Source organism: Panthera onca, chromosome D1, assembly GCF_046562875.1.
Source record: "Panthera onca isolate mPanOnc1 chromosome D1, mPanOnc1 haplotype 2, whole genome shotgun sequence".
NCBI lineage: Eukaryota > Metazoa > Chordata > Mammalia > Carnivora > Felidae > Panthera > Panthera onca.
The window spans coordinates 39,357,866-39,364,184 of NC_138348.1; the positions used below are offsets into that span (position 1 = coordinate 39,357,866).

Sequence of the window (6,319 nt, forward strand, 5' to 3'; positions counted from 1 at the left end):
AATGAATGACTGGTACATGTAATGACACCACGAATCACAAAAGCATTATGCTGAGTCAAAGAAGTCAGAGACCAAAGGCTATGTGCTATATGGTTCCGTTTATATGACTTTTTATTACTTGTTCTGTTATTGTTTCTGGAGATTTTCTCTGTTCCTTTCTTGTCTTTGTCACTTTTGTCTTTCCTTTCCATTCAAAGAATCCCCTTTAATATTAATATGACTTTTGGGGTGCCTGGGTGGCTCAGTTGGTTAAGCGTCCAACTTTGGCTCAGGTCATGATCTCATGGTTCGTGGATTCAAGCCCCGCATCGGGTTCTGTGCTGACAGCTCAGAGCCTGAAGCCTGCTTCAGATTGTGTCTCCCTATCTCTCTGCCCCTCCCCTGCTTGTGCTTTGTCTCTCTCTCTCAAAAATAAAAAAAATGTTAAAAAAAATTTTTTTAATTTATATGACTTTAAAAAAAATACGGAATGCTTCACAAATTTGTGTGTCATCCTTGTTCAGGGGCCAAGCTCATCTTTTCTGTATCATTCCAATTTTAGTATATGTGTTGCCAAAATGAGCACTATATGATATTTTTTAAAAGGCAAAACTATAAGGAACAGGTTCAGAGTTGTCAGGGGCTAGCATGAGGTAACATTTTGGAGATAACCGGATTATTTTATATCTAGAGTGGTTGGTGTTTACGTGACTGCATATATCGCAAAACTCACTGAGTTATACATCTAAAAAGGGTGAATTTTACTCTATGTAAATTATACCTCAACAAACCTGATTCCTTTTTTTAGAGTGTCATGACTGATGCCTCCTATAAAAGAGTTTGAAACAAAACCACTATGAAAACTGAGAACAAACTGAGGGTTGATGGGGGGTGGGAGGGAGGGGAGGGTGGGTGATGGGTATTGAGGAGGGCACCTTTTGGGATGAGCACTGGGTGTTGTATGGAAGCCAATTTGACAATAAACTTCATATATTGAAAAACAAAACAAAACAAAAAAACCCAAAAACAAAAAAACAAAAAAAAAAAGAAAGAAATAAAACCACTATGCGAGATAAGTGTACCTCTTAAGGAACAGGTATGCTCCTGCATTTAAACTCTTCCAGAGAACAGAAAACCATGAAGACTTTCCTAATGTTACAACATGAATATAGTTCAAAACTGATAGCACATCTTAACAGATAGCAATTAAAAAAAATGCCAGGGTAGGATTATAGATATAAATATATCAGATGAAATAACAGCAAACCTATTGGGCATATTTTTTTTTCATTTTTAAAACTTATTTTAAAGATTAAAAAATTTTTTTTAATGTTTATTTTTGAGAGAGAGTGAGAGAGAAAGACAGAGCACAAGTGGGGGAGGGGCAGAGAGAGAGGGAGACACAGAATCTGAAGCAAGCTCCAGGCTCTGAGCTGTTAGCACAGAGCCTGATGAGGTGCTTGAACCCACCAACTGTGAGATCATGACCTCAGTCAAAGTCAGACGTTTAACCAACTGAGCCACCCAGGTGCCCTAAGACTTATTTGAGAGAGAGAGAGAGAGAGAGAGCGCAAGCTGGGGAGGAGGGAGAGGGGGAGAGAGAGAGAGAGAGAGAGAGAGAGAGAGAGAGAGAGAGAATCCCAAGCAGGCTCCATGATCAGTGTGGAGCCTGACGCAGGGCTTGATCCCATGACTCTGAGATCATGACCTGAGCCAAAATTAAGAGTGGGATGCTCAACCCACAGAGCCACGCAGGAGTCCCTATTTAAGCAAAATTAAAAAAAAAAATTTTTTTTTGATGTTTATTTTATTTTTTGAGAGAGACAGAGACACAGTGTGAGCAAGGGAAGGGCAGAGAGAAAGGAAGACAGAATCTGGAGCAGCCTCCAGTCTCTGAGTGAGCTGTCAGCACAGAGCCTGATGCGGGGCTTGAACTCACAAACTGCAAGATCATGACCTGAGCCAAAGTCGGACGCTTAACCGACTGAGCCACCCAGGTGCCCCTATTTGAGCATATTTTTAAAAGAGTGATGTAACATGGCCAAATAGGGTTTATTGTAAAATTTCAAAAATGTTTCAATGTAAGATTATCTATTAACATTTGTTCCTGACTTAAAACTTCAATAAACAAGTAACAATGTAACCTACTATGCTACTAAAATATGCCATTATGAGAAATTATCTCCAATTATCAGCCAAGATTCTTCTAAATAATAAAACACCAGAAGAAGATATGAAATGAAGAATCAGAAAAGTAGAGAAAGTGCTAATTATTTATAGATTATATGATTATATTGGCCATTTAGAAAATGCAAGAAAATAAAGTCAAGGGAATTCTGTTATATGGGACCGCATAGATGAACCTTGAGAACATTATGCTAAGTAAAATAAGACAGTTACAAAAAGATATAAACTGCTTTCTCTTATTTCTATGAAGCATCCAAAGTTGTCAAACCAATAGAGAAGTTACAATGTGGTTACCAGGGGCTGGGAGAGGGGGAAAGTGAGTCGTTATTCAGTGGATACAGAGTATCAGTTTTGCAAGGTGAGGAAGTTTTGTAGATCTCATTGCATGACAATATGCATATAATTAACACTGCTGTGGTATACACTTAAAATGGTTAAGATTGTAAATTTTATGTTATATGTTTCTTTAACCACAAAAAACTACTGTTGGAACTAATTAGAGTATTTTTCTATTATTAAACAATAATTTATGAATAGAATGCTATAGAAAAGTAGCGACCAGTCAGAAAATATAATGGAAAAACAGGTGTCAGTATTAATGACAAGAACCACAATATAATATCTTGGATGAACCAAAACGTGCAGAACCTATTTGAAAAAATTATAATTTTCTAGATACGTCTCCTGAGGCAAGGGAAAGAAAAGCAAAAATAAACTACTGGTACTACATCAAATTAAAAGCTTCGCTACAGTGAAGGAAACCACCAACAAAACTAAAAAGCAACCTACTGAATGGGAGAAGATATTTGCAAATGACATATCTAATAAAGGGTTAGTATACAGGATCTATAAAGAATTTATACAAATCAACACCCCCAAAAACAAATAATCCAATTAAAAAATGGGCAGGAGACATGAACAAACATTTCTCCAAAGAAGATATGCAGATGGCCAACAGACACATGAAAAGTGGCTCACCATCACTCATCAGCAGGTAAATGCAAATCAAAACTAGAATGAGGTATCACCTGAGACCTGTCAGAAGGGCTAAAATCAACAACACAAGAAAGAACAAGTGTTGGTGAGGATGTGGAGAAAAAGGAAACCTCTCCTACTGTTGGTGGGAATGCAAACTGGTGCAGCCACTGTGGAAAACAGTATGGAGATCCCTCAAAAAGCTAAAAATAGAAATGCCCTATGATCCAGTAATCACACCACTGGATATTTACCCCCAAAATACAAAAACATTAATTCAAAGGGACATATGCACCTCTATATTTATTGCAGCATCTTATATAATAGCAAAATTATGGAAGCAGCCTAAGTGTCCATCGATAGATATATGGATAAAGAAGATGTGAGATATATACATATACACACACACACACACACACACACACACACACACACACACATATATGAATACACATATATATGAATATTGCTCAGCCATAAAAAAATGAAGTCTTGGGGCACCTGGGTGGCTCAGTCAGTTAAGCATCTGACTTTGACTCAGGTCGTGGTCTCATAGTTCATGAGTTTGAGCCCCACATTCGGCTCTGTGCTGACAGCATAGAACCTGCTTCAGATCCTCTGTCTCCCTCTCTCTCTGCCCCTCTCCTGCTTGTGTTCTCTCTCTCTCTCCCCCTCTCCCTCTCTGAAAAATAAATAAACACTAAAAAAAAAACGAAAAAAATAATAAAATCTTACCGTTTTCAATGGCATGGTTGGAGCTAGACAGTATAATGATAAGTGAAATATGTCAGAGAAAGACAAATACCACATGATTTCATTCATATGTGTAATTTTAAAAACAAGACAAATGATCAAAGAGAGACAAGCCAAGAAACAGACACTTAACTACACAGAACAGACTGATGGTTACTAGAGGGGAGGCTGGGGGGGGGATGGGTTAAATAGGTGATGGGGACTAAGGAGGGCACCCATCATGATGAGCACTGGGTGGTGTATATAAGTGATGAATTGCTAAATTCTACACCTGAAACTAATATGACACAGTATGTTAACTATACTGGAATTAAAATAAGTAAACTAAAATAACTATAAAACTTTACTGAAGCACATAAATTAAAACTTGAGTAAATGCTGAGACCTAACATGTCCTTCAGTGACAAGACTGATTATTATAAAGATGTAAATTCTTTTCAGACTAATCTATAAATTTAATGAATTTTCAATAAAAATTCCAACTGAATATTTTAAAACCCAAATATAATTTTAAGTACATCCAGAACATTAAGGTCTGAGAAGAGTCTAGAACTTTTTGAAAGGTATCACAGTTTAAAAGGACACAGAGTTTGTCATCCTAGGTATTAGATACTAGAACATATTAGAAAACTAAGTCAAAATGTTAATAGTGATTTTACTCTCATTTTTGTCTAAATTATCTAAATTTTCTAAAGTCAAAAATTTCATTCTAAATTGGTTCTTTAGCACAGATAGTTCTAGAAGTACCATTCTAGAGGCAGGCGTAGAGGCCCATCTGTGTGTGTGTGTGTGTGTGTGTGTGTGTGTGTGTGTGTTCCCTTATAACTGCTTTGGGTCTCTGTCCGTCCTGCAGACCCAATCTTCTCTTCATAAGCAGGTAATAGTTTTAGAAATTCCACTGGATCTCGAGTACAAAAGTATTTTCCAATACAGCTCTACTGGCAATCTGTGACTAATTCTCAACTCTTTCTGAAATTGGCAGGGCAGGGGGTATGATTGAACACATCAAACTTTAACACGAAGATCCCTCCAGTTTTAATACCCTAAGATTCTACCAAGGGTTTATTTAAAACAAACAAACAAACAATGCTTGGGTTGTTTGCCAGAGTCAATGCACAGAGAAATCTCCTTACTCTAGTCCTTTTCACCATCGTGGACACTTCCCTTCAACCTCGCCAATGGTTATAGATACCTACCTACTCTTTACCAGGCCCCTGCTCATATAATAGCTCTATAACAGGGACGATGAACAAGGTAAAATCTGTGTCCTCCAAGAATGTATAGCTTATTTTATGATAAGAACTGTTCTTCAAAATGGTGATTTCAAAGCCAGTGAGATCAAAAATGGTCAAAAAACATTCAACTGGGTTTTCTTCCTTAGGTAACAGGCAATTAGATAATAAGCTTGATTTTGATAAACCACTGTTTTATCCTATTGTCTTGTGATTTTGCTTAAAATTTTTCTGTATTTACTTACATCTTTACTTAGAGGTTCTTCAGCCAAAATACTACACACAGCATTAATTTCCTCCGGTTTGTTGATACTTTCAAATGGTGGAATATAAGGTGTATATGGAGATTCTATCTTCCAGTCTTTTTCTCTGCTGAAACATGAAGGCCAGGACCTTAAGAGATAATAATCTAAATGATTTTCATTTTGAAACTAATTGTTTAAAACCCAACCATCAATAAAAAACTTCTTTCTGGATTTTTTTTTCTTTTAGAATAAGGTCTGACTTCCCTGATAAATCCATGTATTTCCATTAATTATAAATTAGGATTTATATAATTTATCATATTTCCCTTTGGTTTAAGCCAAAAGTTATGTCTCCGGTTTATAATTACTTAATCTTTCCTTTATATGATCTTTAAAAAATCTGTCTTGCAACTTTATTGAAGTTCAGAACTTCTGTGGAAGTTGGCAGGTATACAACTCAAAAGCAGACTGATTAAATTAATATTGGCTGTTTAAGAACAGGTTCTATTAGATCCTTTCTCTATTTTCACTACTATTTTGTTTAATTACTTACCTCTTAAGGTCTTCCAAGAGCCTAGATGTATTTCTTTCAATGAAATCCACGTAATGATGTAATCAGGTAGAAATATTTATTACAGTAAAATTGGATATTGTTTATATTCCCTCCTAATGAAATCAAGGATGACTTACTAGGTTGCTGAAAAAAAAAAGACTTTTTTTTAAGCAAAAATTAAAAATTGCACAAGCAGCTAAAACCAGGTAGTGGGGAATCCTATTCCCTAAGAAAATCCCAGTGTAAACATCTGAAATGAGTCTTTAAGAACAAAAATCCAAAATAATATGCAAGGTATTTGGGCAACATGAATGATAAGCAACACGTTTTCTTAAGGAGAGCATCAAAAATTTCAACCTATGATCAAACTCTGGGGTTCAGGTTTACTGTGGAAT

At 36.2% G+C, this 6,319-nt stretch overlaps 1 non-coding gene across 1 annotated transcript; it reads right to left on the reverse strand.

The window, feature by feature from the left end:
- Positions 1-458: 458 nt before the first annotated feature.
- On the reverse strand, positions 459-565 carry LOC132662703 (U6 spliceosomal RNA). The gene has a single exon (XR_009602703.1). It is a non-coding gene; the product is annotated as a U6 spliceosomal RNA (small nuclear RNA).
- Positions 566-6,319: the final 5,754 nt, after the last annotated feature.